The sequence below is a fragment of the Xiphophorus maculatus genome, chromosome 18, assembly GCF_002775205.1.
Source record: "Xiphophorus maculatus strain JP 163 A chromosome 18, X_maculatus-5.0-male, whole genome shotgun sequence".
Lineage (NCBI taxonomy): Eukaryota > Metazoa > Chordata > Actinopteri > Cyprinodontiformes > Poeciliidae > Xiphophorus > Xiphophorus maculatus.
Genome location: NC_036460.1, coordinates 31,040,476 through 31,057,406, shown reverse-complemented (window position 1 = coordinate 31,057,406; position 16,931 = coordinate 31,040,476). Strand labels below are relative to the sequence as shown.

General features: G+C 40.0%; 1 long non-coding RNA gene across 1 annotated transcript; it reads left to right on the top strand.

The window, feature by feature from the left end:
• Positions 1-29: 29 nt before the first annotated feature.
• LOC111612009 lies at positions 30-13,564 on the top strand. Its single transcript, XR_002754363.1, has 3 exons — positions 30-936; positions 2,229-2,324; positions 10,119-13,564. It is a non-coding gene; the product is annotated as an uncharacterized LOC111612009 (long non-coding RNA).
• The last annotated feature ends 3,367 nt before the right edge of the window (positions 13,565-16,931 follow it).

The following is a 16,931-nucleotide window of genomic DNA, read 5'->3' as shown; positions in this document are numbered from 1 at the left end:
CAAAGTGTCATATGTTAGAGAGGGCGTCTGCAGGAGGCGGCGGCGGCGGCGGCGGCGGCGGCGCAGGGCGAGCGGCGCGGAGGGAGACTGTTGCTGCAGAGCAGAGATGTCTTCTGGGCATGACGAGGAGGAATCCTAGCAGGTACACGCGCACACTTCTCCTCGGGATAAACAGGCTCGAGGCGCAGATTGCAGGCGCGTGCGCTCTCTGTTTAGTTTTTGTCGGTGTTGGCGGCGTGTGAGAGCATCCCGAAGGCCCGACGCGGCGGAGCGTCGCCGCTGCACTCTAAACTGTTTGGACTCATCTAAATATTTCCTCTCACAGCAGGAGGCTGCGCACTGCCGAGGATGTAGATGATAGCACTATGATGATGATGGTGATGGTGATGATGATGTCTCGTGCCCGGTGATGGCGCGCGCAGCCCTCCCATTTTCTCTCGTGGAAGTGAAAGACTGAAAGGCTCGAAAGTTGACAGCTCTTCCAGGCAATTCTTTACGGGAACTCAATCCACTTCCACCGCAGCGCGGGCCGCCCCGCACAGATAAGTCTCGTCGTTTGATTTTGCGGCTGCAAACACTCCTGATATTTGATTTGCTTAATAGAAGAAAAAAAAAAAGTTGCGGTGAAGTTTTGGCTTCAAGATGACAGAGATCTAACAAGAAAGAGGTTGGAAGTTTTTTTTTCTTCTTTTATGTTTTTTTTTTTTAAAGTTTGCTCACTTATCGCGTTGGCTATTGCGGTTTGTGTTTATTTGCGTGTTCGTTTGCACACTTTTCGCTGAAGAATTGCGCATGTGTTGTGGAGGAAAGCCGCCGCAAACTCCCATGTATCTGCGCCGCTTCTCATGCAACAGTCCAGCTGACCGCTCCCCCCTCCCCCGGATCTCCCAACCAACCAACACCACCTCCCCCCGAGGAGAACCCCTTCAAGAGGACGTGAGTTCAGGTCACTGGTTCTAAAGGAGAGAGAGAGAGAGAGAGAGAGAGAGAGAGAGAGAGAGAGAGAGAGAGAGAGAGAGAGAGAGAGAGAGAGAGAGCATAATGTAAACAGATTTGCTTTAGTTTGCTTTTCTTTCTTTCTTTCTTTCTTTCTTTCTTTCTTTCTTTCTTTCTTTCTTTCTTTCTTTCTTTCTTTCTTTCTTTCTTTCTTTCTTTCTTTCTTTCTTTCTTTCTTTCTTTCTTTCTTTCTTTCTTTCTTTCTTTCTTCCTCCTCCCTCATAGACCTCATACGGAGGAAAAATCAGAAACGGGCCACTTCACTGGATGAGATTCTCCAAAGAAGCGGTGGGAAAACTGCACATCTTATGGACTACAGAGCTTGACTGTGTTGCCACGAAATCCCGGATGGCACAGACAGAAAAATGACGCCCTCCCCCCCCCCCCCTCATCTTAACCCAGCATGTAAACAACAAAATGTTGTTACTTCCATGTGCGGAAGATGCACTGATAGTGTGTCAGTAGGGATAATCTGTGCCTGATTTAGAAAAAGCTAAGAGGGAAGAAGAACTAGAAGCTGCAGCTAGGCGCGGATTAATCCACGGATGGAAAAGAAGAGAAAAAAAAATCAAAATAAACTATAAGCTTTAACATATCTCTGCTTCCCTCCAGCCAGAGACACTATTAAATGAAGGGGGGAAATGGTTTGAACCTCACCGATGTAATCCTTTGCTTGGAACAGATTTTTATTCGCACTTTCCTTCTGATGCAGGCGCAAATTGTAAATTGGAATCATTGCGCTGCCGCCTCTGGGCCCAGTTTAAAGAAAACAAAACTTCTCTCTCTCTCTCTCTCTCTCTCTCTCTCTCTCTCTCTCTTTCTCTTTCTCTCTCTGTTGTTTTCAGCCTCTCGCTTTAATCTCGGAATGGTTTGACACAGATCGAGCAACAGATTGAGATGACAGAATACTTACTAAAGGGAACGAAAAGGACATTTGAAATATGTTAACTGATTTCCATTACAAGAATTTAAAAAAAAAGAAAAATCTGAATAGATGTATGTTTTTTTTCTGTCGTTCTCTCTAATCACAAACTAATTTTAGACGCCTCCATTAATAGCAGGTACCGGCTCCTATCAGAGCAGCCCGGGAGATTTGGGGTTTATGAAGTGCAGACCAGTGAGCGACTCCACTGCGAGATAATTCATCTGAGATAATGAAAGAGGCCGTGGAGATGCATGGAATCATTCACTGTAATCACGGCTCGTTTATTTGTCTCTCCTCTGCTCTGCAGTCTCAGCTCGGAGTCGCCGGTGTCGCCACGCCACGCATGACGGACACGGCCCAAGGAAGGAGAGGACAAAACAAGGTTCAGTTCTGAACCGAGCAGGTGATTAGCTGCATTCTGTGAGCATGTTGAAGGCCTAGCCAAAGCCCAGAGCGAGACACTGAGCAGAACCACGGCTGAAGCAGCCGCTCTAGGCCGGGCTACTGAGGGGGGGAGACTCCGGGGTTAGAGAGAAATGATCATCCGGGACTGGAGCTGCGGTCAGCTGAGAGTACCGGGGGAGAGGAGGGAGGCAGAGGGGTCCACCGGGCCGCTCCCCATTTCTGCTCATATCGATTTCTGCTCCTCTCTTTTCTTTTCCTTTCTTTTCTCTTCTTTCATTCATTTTCTTTTTCTTTTTCTTTCTTTTATTTCCTTCTCTTTTCTTCAAATATTTCGCCCAGGGAAACAAAGAGAAATAAAGGATTTTACCCGAAACGGACTTTGATTTCTGACGTTTTCCCTGCTTCAGACTCTGGTCTGGGCCTTGGAAATGTTTGGGATTTTGTTTATGTATTTATTAATTTTGTCCATGGATCAAAAGTCATTCACACTGACTGTAAGGAACCAGCAACTACAAGATCTAATAGGCTTTTTTCACAAATTGCACGCCGCCTAAGAAGTTCCGCTAAGGGCTTTAAACTGAACTGGGCGGAAGTGGCGCAGTTTAACGGAGTGTTTCCTTTTCGGTTGCACCATGCAACACGGTGAGATGTTGGCGGTGTAACCCACGTGTGACGGGCTACCCGGGTCAGTGCGTGGGCTGAGACAAGCCCACACCCACTCCAGCACGCCGTCTGCCCCAAAACATATTCCGATGTGAACTCAGCGCAGATTATTGAACCAGCAACAAACTCTGAGCAAACATTTTTCCAGGCTCCCCAACTCCGCTGCGGCCTGTGCTGAGAGAAATCCGATGGGATTTATAGATCATCTCCCTACAGCTGTCGCTTCTCAGCCGGTCAACCCCTGCTGACCCCCCGCCTCCACTATAGATCGACCTCAGCATCGCAAACGCTCCAATATTCGGAGGTTCGATCAGACCCAGAACCATCAGCAGGCAGAGCCTCCGCTGCAGCCCGTTTTAATCGGGGTGTGTTTGTGGGGGAAAGTGGGGTGTGGGGGTGTGTGTAGTGTAATACATCATGTATTAGTGGCTCTGAGCTCGGGAACAGGAACCCACCGCGAGACTCTGAGGTCAGTCGGAGAAAAGGGCGCGATCAACATCTCGCTTCCTCCTCTAGGGGGCGAATTCGGTCCGGACAAAGAAAGGGGCGCACAGGCCGTGACACTTTTTATTTTGACATTATGTTTTCATTTTTATTGTGTGGCCTCCAAACTGAAGCATCGCTGATTCTCTGTGAAGGATTTAGTAAAGAAAAATCACAGAGGATCGATGATGATCTACAATGTTCTATTTTAGGAAGCTTTTATAGTTAATATTACAATCCCAATTATAATCTTAAAAATGTTTCTATTATTATTATTATTATTATTATTATTATTATTATTATTATTATTATTATTATTATTATTATTATTATTATTATTATTATTATTATTATTATTATTATTATTATTAATGTTGTTGTTGTTGCCGTCATCATCATCGTTATTACTTTATATGTCTATGTTGAATGAAAAGCTTTTTTTCTATCCCGTAATAGATTATATTAATAAAAAGAACTAGAACATTGGTTTTCCTTGATTAGTCCGAAAAAAAGAGAGTTTTCTGTGAAGATGCTGCAGAATCCGCCTCACTGAGAGATTATCCTGCACACTGGGCCTAGAGCAGCCTGTAAAGCAGTTCCCCTAGTTTAGATTAATGGTACTGCGCGATTATTCTGCAGTCGGGGTGAAAGGGCTGGGATCACTAATGATTATAATATAATGTGTGGCGATAACCACTCCCTTTGAGATATTATCGCCCGCTGGCCAATGCTCAGGGGACGAGCTGCATGGCTGCAGAGCGCCTGATAGCTGCTGCCGCTCCGGCTGCTGCTGCAGCGGATTTTCAGAAATGAGGGGGGAAAGCGTGGAAAGTGGGAGTGCTGGCTGCTGATACATGCATTAAAATATGGAGAGGAGAAAGCTGGGCGCTCATTTATTGGCCCTTTTTGTTTCCCTTGTCTGTTTCCTGGAAATTATAACGCCATAAAGATTTATATATATTTAATGCAAGAACACCCTGGACCTTTCAAATCACAGCAGGGATTTTAACCAGAACAGCACGTTCTTATTGTTTTTAAGTGCAGCAATCTTCCATGGATTTAATTGCTCCCAGAATGCAACATTTAGGGCATTAAAGGGCTCGTGGCTGCGAGAAGAAAAATGCTAAATGAAAACGTTGTTTCGAAAAAAAAAAAAGAAATGTTCCCAACGATTATTTGTTTGCTGGAGAAACTGAAATGATAGATATGTTTTCATTCAAATGACGAGGACAGAATAGTTTCATCATTTGAGGCCTTCAAACAGCCCACGTGAGATTTGGTTTCACCTTTTTGCAAAATTCATTGTATTCTCTTTAGCTTCAGTTGAATTCTACAACACTCACTATAAATCTCATGCCTACACTTCATCTCCGTGGTGCCGTTTAAGAGACAAATAAAAGTAATATTAATAATAATCGTAATAATAAAAAAGAAGTATTATCTAATGATAATTTATCTTCTCTAATAACAGCTGATGGATTTTAAAAAGCAATCGTGGACCTGCTGGGAGCTCTGATGCCTTAAACTCTTGTGGAACATCTCACATACATTAATATTAAATCTGGGGAAATTATGAAAGTTTCTCCTAATACTCCTCCTTCGTACAGCTACAAATATGAATTGAATTTTCTCTCTCCATAGTCAATAAAATCAAAAGTTAAAAAAAACCAGACAGGACCCTGAAAGCAGCTTGGTGTTAGTAATGCAGCGGACAACTTTTCTAAAGCCGATTAGGCAGAAAATCCAGAATAATTATCAGAATTAGCTGATCAATAGTCTAAGAAACGAATCAGAGAGTGCTTGGGAGGGAGCGGGAGGACTGTGGAAGGAAAACTGAAGTGGCTGATCCTGCTGCGGTGCTCGCACAGCAGCCGCTCCCGCTATCCATCTTCACCGGAGCCTTTGTGTGCGCAAAAACCGAAGGAGCGCAGAAGGTAAAGCCCAGCGTCAGAGCCGCGGCTTTCTTTTTTATATCCAATAGATCAGGAGGCAGACAAAGCTTTATTTTCGCCAGGAGAGAGATATTTTACCTCTGCCTTACGGTTTTATGTTGGAGAGGTGTCAGCCGCTGGAAATGGATGGCTAATGCATAGGCAAAGCGCTGCTCGCCTCGGCATGCTGCACGTCAGAGGGGGGCTGCGGCAAAGAGCTGCGGGGATTTAGGGCCCCTGGGGGCCCAGCACGGGGTGACGGAGCAACAGGGGCGACAGAATCGGCAGAAGCCTCCTCGGCTGTGCCGATAGAGCTCATAATGAAAGAACGCAGGCATTAGACAAGAGCTGACCCACACTGATTCTGTCCCAGTGTTTGTTCATAACCATGTGAAACACACAGAAGCCTATCCATCTGCAGCACTAGATTACCATATAAAATATGTGGAGTAGAATCTATATTTTTTAGAGAAGGTAAAGCATGTAGAACTGAAAAGTGTTCTCCCCTGTGGAGAAGCTAACTTCAACATATACTCAGCACCAACATGATGAGCCATGTTTAAATGGAGTTTTTCCCCTGAAGTCACGAGTGAGTGATTTAAAAACCTCTTTTGATTTCCTAATAGAACTGTAGTTCTTTACGTAATCTGCTACTTTATTCTACTGGCTTCATGACTGTAATGAAAACAGCGGAATGCCCCAAAGGCAAATTATAAAAAAATTGGTGTGCAATTAGAAACTGAGGCAGTTGTAGAGGAGCTTACAGAACTAACAGGATGGTAACATTTGACATTCATACTTAGATTGGAAAAAGAAAATGGAACATTAAAAATGGCTCCTTATGATGGATTTTTAGACTGATTTACAAGGAAACTGTAAATCTGTAACTGCCCAACAGTTAAAGAGGAAAAAGTGTTATGAAAGAAACATTTTGAACATACAGAAGACTTTATTTGGTGGGAATATTTCGATTGGAGTTTTATCTGCAATAATTACTCAGGATGAGACCTGTTTGTGGTTACATGCCATTTATTTACCTATTTGTGTTTTGGAGTTAAAGGAGAAATTTTAAGATACTTTAGTGTTAAAAAAACCCAAACAGGTAATGACCTGTCAGGGACAATAATGGGCTGTTTCATTTTTCAGTAAGTAGAGTTTCACCTCCTACAGTCAAGTTTATTTGTCATCAGGATAAATTTGGTCTTTGTTGAATGCCCAGCAAAGACCATAGGTTTAGTGCAAAGGGTTTCCTGTGACCTAAACTTACTTTAACATATTTTAAGAATGAACCCCCCCCCCCAAAAAAAAAACCCATAATAAAAACCAATACTTCCAATAAGTCAGTCAAAATTATTCTGAAACTCTGCGTTGGCTGATTCCTCTGTGAAACCTCTTCTACATCTCTACATAGTTTTATAGGCTAGTTGTTATAAGCTCATCCTCTGTTAACTCACTTACATAAATGCAGTTTCCTCGCTATATGCAGCAAAGAGGTAACAAGATTTACAATACTGCTGGAAACAGAGGGCCTCCCTGTCATATTTCTCTCCTATGCTAAATAGAAATCTTAAGACATAATTGGAATTTACAGCATACCTGAATAACTGCATATAAATAAGCACACATTTCATCAGGGGGTTCAGTGACACTGTTTGGTGGCATAAAAAACGCTGCATATATTATAATACGCAGCAAATAATCTTATTTTGCTGCAGCCCCTTGCTACATGCTTGGGATTCCATCCAAATTACAGAGGATTCAAACAAGCGTTTTCAATTGATTAAACCTATATGGGCAACATTTCATTTTAATGGGACAATTTATTTCTGGGAAGAGATTATCAAGGGCTGCTGGAAACCATGGCAGTGTGTAAATCTGACACTGTTTATTTCATTTAAAGTCAGGCAGCCTCTTTCAGCTCTTTCCTTCTTCGTCTGAGTGCAGGAGGGGGGTTTCAGGTGTCACCAAGGCCTCATCTTCCTCACCTTCCTCTGTAGTTACCAGACAAACAAGCTCATTGACTTTGGCCCGGTGTCCCAGAAAAATTCTCCGATTCTCATCACCTTTATGAGTCTGCATTCTCTTTCTGAATTTGGAGGAGGAAGAAGCAAATCCTCTGGATGGGATTGGCAGTCATGCCCCCGGGCTCACGGTCAGACAATCACAGGATGGAAAGTGGCCGTCGACAGCCTGACCCCACACACACACACCTTGTTGAGGCCGCTCAGTGGATTTAGAGATAATGACATCGGCACCCGCATTAAGATTCATATTCACCATCTCTCCACACGACCCTGTTTTCCTTTTGTCCCAGACCTGTGTCAAACACCTGCCAGTCTTATCGTGTCTCTGGTAATAATCAAAGCAGGGCAAAAACTGTAATGCACATCCTCAGAAGTCTGTCTGCTGCAGGCAAACCGGTCAGATTTGAAACTATTTTAGTTTCTTTTTCTTTCTTTTTTTCGAATTCAGATAGAAATTTACCCACACAGCATAAAAAGAGGACTGCATGTTAGAACAGCTTTTGTTCTTTTAGCCTGCAGCAAGAAGGCCGGCGGTCTTTCTGCTCTTAGGCTGCATCCTCTCCCCAAGCATGAGTGTGTTCTCCCCAGTTAATCCAGCTTCCTCCGGAACATGGCTGTCAGGTTAATTGGTCTCTCTCTAAAAATTGTTCTTAAGTGTGTGTGGGTGTGTGTGTGTGTGTGTGTGTGTGTGTGTGTGTGTGTGTGTGTGTTCGGAGAGAGGGGTATGGTTGTGTTTCCTGGTGATGCACTGACCACCTGTCCACAGTGTAGATACCGATAATATCTGATATGATGATAACCTCTTTTCTTCCTGTCTGACATTAAATCAGTCTAAGCCTTTGGCTGTGTTTACTGAGGATTACCAAATCTATTTCTGCTAAACAATAGAATATAGAAAGAGAAAAAAAAATTCAAATTTTCTCAGAAATGTACACACATTACCATTAAGGTGTGTGTTTGGCTTGCTTGCCTTTTGGCCCACAGTACCGGTGTAACTGGGTCATGTTTCTACCAGGCCCCATTTCTCACACACATCTGTTCAGTTCTGCTCAAAGGTTTTCTGTTTTTGTGGTGTCCACACGAGAAAACATGAACATTAGTGTCCTTAAGCCATGTTGTAACTGACTTGGTTCTGTTTAAGGTTATTGTCTATTTTGAAAGACCCATTTGCACCCAAAGCGTTAAGTTTCTAGAAGATGTCTTGTGATACTGCTCTAATATTTTGACCTAATGTTCTTTCCTCATGTTCCTGTCGATTTTTGAAGTGTACCAGTACCTCCTTTAGAAAAGCAGCCCCACAACATGATGCTGCCACCCCTTGAGACTTACAAACTTCCCTCATTTTAGTAAAGAAATTAAGATCATTAGGGCCAAGCACTATCTGACCACAAGATATGACACCGGGATTATTGTCTTTTCAACTCTGTCTAGAATTGGATGTTTATAATCACAGATACTGACACTATTACCAGACCCTTAACACTGTGTTTTAGTTTTGTTTTTGGGTTGAACATTTCCTGTGAATTGGCAGTGACTTCTGGGACACAGATCTTCTTCAACTGTAGTTGGACATTCTCTTGCTGTTTATATTTAGATCTAATTGTTTGAATGTGTGAATGTAGCAGTTTCAAGAATCAGAAAATGCACCCAAAGACACGAAGAGGTTCACAGGTCCCTTCTTAGTATCTTGGCTGATTCCATAAAATATTTCCTTGGCGCCACAAAACAAGCTGTTTTTGAGGACTTGCCTTAAAATAAATCCACAGAAGGGCCTACATTTAACTTAAAGGATGTGAATCAACCTTTCAAGGGAATGAGATTATTATTTACGCTTTCCCAAAATGTTTAAATGGTTAGTACAGGTATATCAAACTCATTATTTTTTCAGACCACATTATAAATGTCAAAGGACATTGACAGAATGCAGAGATAGAACTACTAATTAGCAAACTGTTGAAGTATATATTTCTCTCTATTTGATCCGTACTTCTTAAAATTAAATTGTTTTAAAAGATCTTTTCAAATTGATGTAATTTGGCACTATCCAAATAACAACTACTATGATTTGACTGATAAAATAATATTTAAGAACAGTTAGAGTTCAGAGGGCCACAGAAATAATCATGGCAGCCACATTTGGCCTGCAGGCCTTGAGTTTGACACATGTGGTTTAGTACAGCAGTGCATGTAAAATTCTGAATTCAAAGAAAATAAGACGTGTCTTAAAAAACTATTTTTCTTAATATTGTGGGACGTAAAAAGACTGCTTCTAATCCTAAATGAACTAAAGCAGAAAAGATTTAATCTGATTTAATTCAGAGATTAAGATAACTGAACATGTTCTTTTCCACAGTGTAAGTAAATATCTGGTTTCAACTGCAGACTCAACCTGTTTTCACTCCGCTGTAGATCATTTAAATCACTTAATGTTTTGTGAAGGTTAAACTCAAACATGTTATGTTGAAGGAGACAATGCTAATCACAGAACTGATATGACATCAGAACACAAACAGACAAAAAGCCCTTTTATACTTTTCATGCAGCAAAAACAGTCTTTGCTCAAACTAACCCGACCGCTGCACTGCTGTGACACAGACAGGAACACAGAAAACCCTAGCTGGCTCCCCTGCTGGCTCACAGAGCTGGAACTGTGGGAGGGAGGCCAAATTGTTTGTCTCTCCTTGTGTCAAGGCTCTGCAGCGGGGATGAGAGCACGGGAAAAGCATATCCGTCTCCGGCGTCTGGCTGATGACTTCATCAGGTAAGAGCAACAGGGAGCTGAACGGTGAAAGAGCTTGAATGTCTATGTATGTGCATGAGCAAGTGTGAGTGTATTACGGCTCAGTGCTAAAAGTCTGAATGGTTTTTATTAACACAGTACACACCCAGACACCAAAGTCCTGAATTGTCTTAATAAAGGCACATGTTTAATCTCTCCATCTCTACATTAGTAAGGTGCAGGCTCAGCACTTTGAACGATGCGACGTAGTGAATCTACTTGAACTAAAATTAGAAAAGGAAAATGGCCTCACTGAAAACCACAATCCTTGCTGTAAACTCATTACTTTTATGTAACATAAAACCACAGAGTACTCAGAGAAAACCCACACAGGCACACAGAGACCCACTCAAACTCAGCTTCGAAATAAAAGTAAATCATCACAGCAGAGTGACGGCCACGCCTCTATATCAGGAGCTCAGCCCCTGCATTTGCCTTCACCTTAAAGTTTAAGGTAAATTTATGTACCCTTGGCTTTCAGAAGTTATTTTCTGCCTTTAAAATGATTTATAAAAAAACAAAAAACACCCCACAGAAGTTACTTCAAGAACCATTTCTCTACAGGGTGCTATTCCGAGAGCTGGAACTTTACAAACTGAAATGACAACCTGTGAGTTTGTAAAGTATATACTGTAAATGAGCTTAATATTTTATTATATACTTTTAATAATCAAAACCACTCACCTACATGTTTGACACCTAGAATGTATGGTCAGGTTTGGACATTAACAGGCACACATGAAGACCAGAAGGACATTGTAAATAATTTCTTTTGCAAGAAGCTGTTATGTCTAGATTGGGACCTTATAAGTGGTGACATCACAACGGTGTACCAGACAGTGTGTGGTGTGTCTGTCAATGTGAGTGAAGGTCACCAGACACACAGGGTGCCGTGCAGACTCATAAGACCACACTGCCCGCTTTTGGAGGATTAAAGGGGGTCACACATTTGGTTTGCATTTGGCTGAGTGGTCAAATACTACAATCGATCACTATTATGGGCACACTCATGTCAGTGATCCAAGATAGAAACTAACGGGTACATCATAGCACCCATATGTGATGTCATCTAATTTTTAAAAGTTTATTTTCAGACATTTTATAAAGAAATTGAACCCTCTACGTGGTTCCACATAGAAACATTTACCAGTTTTTAAAATTACTTCAATCTAAGCTCAGATTTACAATATTAAATAATAAGTTACAATAGTTGATCAGTAATCAAACATAAAGGCAAAATGTAAATAACAGTGAAAAACAAAATCCACAACATGACTTAGTAGCTTGTAGAGTCGCAGTAACTTTCCAAGGTCGACTTCTGCATGAATATTTGCTCATTTTTCTATGTAAGACATTGTTTCATTGGTTGCAAGAACCGGTTCTGGCCCAGCTTTAGCTTCACTAATGATGACCTCACATTTGACTGTGCAATAGTATAATGCGGAGTTTATGGTCTTCTCACTGACTAACCTTAACCCAAATCATCAGCCCTCCACTACCGTGTTTATCAGTTGGAGCAGTGTTTGGTTTTCTGCTTGGTGCATAACGGCTGATCACCTTGGTCATGTCTGTCCAAATGATGGTTTAGATCCATTCAGGCAAAAGCTGCAAACCAAAGCAGCCAATCATCAAAGATATACTGGTGTTTTTCCAGTTGCACATTCTGACCTTGGGGAAGACTTGGTAGAACATCTACCCTTGAGAAAATTGTCAAGCATTTTAAAGATTTTTTTTCCATACTGAATGCTGGTTGTGATGGACTTGGTATTGTTTGGTATTGTTTGGAAGTGACGTCATCATCTGATTTCTTCACCCTCATACCCCAACAGATGGAGAGTTGATTCTCTATGGTCATTGCTAATGTATTTCCTTCCAGGTCTTTTAGAAAGAAAGAACTTCCTTTACTTTACAAGTTCAAGTGGTTGCATGTATAAACCTTTCCTGGGTTCTAAAACAATTTAATCTTAGATACACAACAGGGGAGGCCAAACATAGTCCTCAAGACGACTTCCTGCCATCCTGCAACTTTTAGGTGCATTCCTGCTCCACCATACCTCAATCAAATGAATGGCTCAATGTCAGGCTGATGAGGGGATTCAGTCATTTGATTACGGTGTGTTGGAGCAAGAATTCATTTAAAAGTTGCAGAATTGTATAAATCAATGACCGGACAAGGTCTGACTTACAACATTACACAAGAAATTCCAGACTGTTATTGAAGATGAAACAAATATGAAGGCAAAATGGAAATATGTTACAGCTGATGTTTTTTTTCTTTCCGGACATCATATTGATCACATCATATTGATCGCATCATATTGATCACTCTACATATGTTCGAGAGCAATAAACTGTTCATAGAATCTTTTTTTAGGTTCTGAGACTTGCTGATGTTCTATTCAAGTGCATTTCATGAGCAGCGTCTGACTGCTAATTTGTCTTTTAAAACCTACAGAAGCAGTCGGGTTGTGCTTAATTTTTCCCATTTTTTCCTATTTTGCCATGATTTTTTTTCTTACTAAGAGAAGACTTTGTACACCTATGGCGGGATTGAAATTATTTCAGACTCTTAATTTATTTACTGCATTCTGATATACAGTAGTTAAACCTGGAGTTAAAAGAGGTGTACTTTCTTTTTATTGCCATGTGCAAATGTTGGTGGGATAGTTATGCCACTGCATGGAAAACGCTTCTTCACTCCTGACTCTGCACTCCTGATAAGTTGAAAAGGCTAAAAGGTCACAACCTTAGAGGGGAATGTTTTACAATGACATGGCCAGGGAGGTCTAATTGGGCTCCACTGGAGCATGCTGCTGGCAACTTCACACCCAGCCAGGGAGGAGGAGAGAGACACCCAAAGCAAAACCCGGTGAGAAAGAGGAAGGGGAAGAAGAATGGCAATGCAGGTTTGTGTGTGGTGAGGTTCATCGACCACTGATATGGAAGGGTGGAGGCAGGGGCTGTAAATAAGTCTTCAGGGTAGATGGATGGTCAGCAGTAGTTTCAGAGAGCGTCATCCTCCCTTGTCTTCCTTTTAGGAAATCCAGCAAAGAATCAAGATGAAGGCAGAGGAGCTCTCTGATTTTTATCTGAGATTTTTCTTTCACACCAAACCCTGAAGCCACAAAATGCTCAGACTGCGTATATTTTAGACAAAGATCTGCTCAATGCAAATATTATCCATATGTATAAAACATATTCCAGGAACTTCAACAAAATTATAAATTAATTTCTTGTGTGTCTCAATCAAGTTTTGTTCAGACAATTTCCGCTTTAATAAGTGAGAAGAAACAGATTTATCAACCATTTTTAATCTTTTAAATATTTAGAAAACCAAGTATTCTTTTTTTCACTGACATTTTGCTGACTTCACATTTTAAATTATTGGTTTGTCTGATGCATCATTTTAATATTGAATTGTTTTTTTTTTTGTTGCTATTTCATGTTTTGTACATCAAAAAAATATAATTTGAAAATAAAATTTTAGCATCTGGAAATATTGGTTCAGTCAACTGTATCCTCCGACACAGCAACCATTGGAGAACATCAAAACTTATGTTCATGGAGTGTATTATGAATTAATAAGTCAAAATATGTTTAGATGGGGCTCATTGTCAGATTAAAATTGATATTTTAAATGATTTAACATTCTAATATTTAATGCTGTGTTCTCATTTGTAAGCAGAACATGTTTAACAATTAGAAAGGCTTGAAAACTTCAGTCTGTGTGGAATTAAACTATATAATATGTGAGCTGGGTTACTGAAACACACTTTTCAGTAATACTCAAATGTATTAAATATCATTATAATGTACATAGATTCAGTAAATTCATAAGATCTGTGACTGAGAGTTTCTGTTTGTCCTGCACAAGAACTAAAATCAAATCTGAGACTCTCGTTTTAAATGCTGGAAATCCAGGAGAAACATTCACAGCCACTGTTCAAGTCAGCTTTTTTATTTATTATTTATTTATTTTTTACTGCATAGTGAATAAACCAGCTGAGCTAAACAATATCAATATTTATTAAGTAATTAATTAATTTAGTTAAATAATAGATATTTAAATATTTAAATATTTACTTAATTTCAAGTTTAAAATTTCTGATTAAATTCTACACCAAATAAATGAAATAAGATTTTATGAAAATCTTATAGTCAGTCTTTTTTTTTTTTTTTTTTTCAGAGTAGCCAAACTTTTGGGTTGATTCTGATAGTTATGAAAATCTGAAGAAATGGAAAACACTGAAGGAGGAGGGCAGGTTTAGTAAATATATTATTTTTTTAAATATTTCTAACACATTCATTAAACATAATGTACATGCATTTTACTCAATTAAGGGGAATTCCTGCTCTAGTGTATAAAGCATTCCGTACTTCATATTTGCACTAAACGTTGGCTGCACCACATGATGTTCTTCTTTCTGATAAGTACAGTCATGAAACACACCTCGTCTATTCTGGAGTTTTAATACAGAAACGAATCTTCACCTGCTCGGAAAATGATTCAGCGCTATCAAAATCAGGTTATATTTTAAAAGGGAGTCTATTAGATCACATGCTAAAATAAAGGTGAAATAATAAAAAGCAGTACAGAAAACTACACACATCACTCAACATGTCATTATTCATTTACCAGTGAAGCTGAAATTATAACGTCTGTACGAAATTAAGAAAACTAGAGTAAATACAAAACACACAAGGTTAAAAAAAGCTGCCACTGACAAATGATGGAAAGTTTTATTTCCTGCTTTGGTTACATAAAGAGCTAACTTCAGATTTTTGTAAATCATAAACCAAGCTGCTGTGGATCTTTTTTTATTTCTACTAAATTGATTTTTTTTTTCTGAAAATACATTTTACACAGCAAATTGTATTTGACTATTTGATATATAATAAACACAGAACACAGCAAAAACCTTTTCCTGCAAGAGGAAAATAGTGCGTGATAGCGAGCACACAGCCTTACCTTCAACAATAACTCACCACATATTATAAATTGGCTTGTATTACACAAATTAATCTCACACTTGGCAGTTCATCGATCTGCTGTTTCAGTGTTGCTTATTTGCAATCATGGAGTTCATTAATGGAGAAAATTATCTTAGCAACCCCAAGGTGCTTCAGCTGGGGAGGAGAGTGTTAAACAAGCTGCAGGGGAGGGAGCAGTGGCTACATTTGCATGGAGTTTACTGGAACAGACTCCCCTATGGGGCATAGGTGGGAGAGTTAGCAGCATGCAGCTCTCAGCCCAGCACTCTAATAAATCATGTAATCCCTGATACTGGAAGACAAACATGAGAGCAGATCTAATCAGGACTTGGCAAGATCCTTTTATCTGGGCCCATCTCTGCTTGGTCACACACAGTACACAGTCCCGCGCTCCGCATATGACAAATACTGAAGCCTCTGATAGTCAGTGATGAATGAGAGCTGGCAGGGACAGGGGACAGGGGACAGGGGACAGGGGACAGGGCTGCAGGGCTGCAGGGCTGCTGCTGCAGACATAGCCAGCCTGGATATCTGGACTGCAAACTAAATAGCTAAAAAATATTTTGTTTTAAGAGCCTTTCTGATCTTTAATGCTCTTAATTTATGATTGTTACAGACGTTCTGTGCTGATGCCATTGTTAGGACCTAAAAGATTCACTCACTAAGGACTATATCAGTATTTTTACATTTACTTCTAAAGGACGTTTGTCTACTTTCTTCCAACTATTCTTTCCTAACAAGAGTGTTTGCTCTGACTCATAACCTTAATTTTGAGTCCACAAAGTTATTGTTCAGTTATGAACACAATGAGATGGGTATAGAGACTACACCTCCTCCCCCCTACACACACACCCCTACACGCCCACACACACGCCAACACTGTTGAATGGGCATTCTGATTATTATACCTGTGTATTTTTCTGTGGAATGTAGCTTCAAGTGAGCTTAACTAAAACATTCTAAACAAAATGCCACTTGCTGAAGCTGACATACCTCAGCATAGTGCTACTTAACACTTTACTTGCTATGTTTGCAGTAAGTCGATAAAGAAGTGCCATTCATTTTATGATTGGCTGTAACCCCAAGAGCAGAAAAAAAATTGAAGAACATTGGAAGCTATCTTAGCATAATCACAGGTCCTGTATTATTATATTAAGATATATTACATGTTTGAACTATTAAAATAGGCAGATAGAGGCATTTTTAAAAGGGATCTCAAGTATTCACTGATTTTTGCTATTCATGGCTGGTTGTGGTCCCTGTCAGGTGTCCACTATAAATGTTATTATTTTAACAATGAAACTTAGTTTTTCATCCTGCGAATTTTACTATGTTAACATTTGCAAAGGATCTTGTGTTAAAGAATGTAATTGATCATAATGTAGAAAAAAAACATTTTTAGTTAGGTTAATTGCAGGGTCTTTAATTAATCAACAATTAGTCATATTTTAAGAGAAAACTATACAATGACAAAATAAGCAACATTTTCGATACAAAAACCATTTTTGCTGTTAAAGTGTTGATTAAATCAACATATAATCTATGTATTTAAAAACAATAATTTACCATCATTTGTTGTTCTGTTTATTATATACTTACAGCAGCACAACCTGAACACAGCGTGTTCAATTTGTGCTTCAAAAAAGCAGTTCTACCAGATCGCTTTATTGAAATCAATCACCAGTGGGACAAGAGAAGCATTTTTGTCGTCCATTGCTGCTTTATGCAGAGGT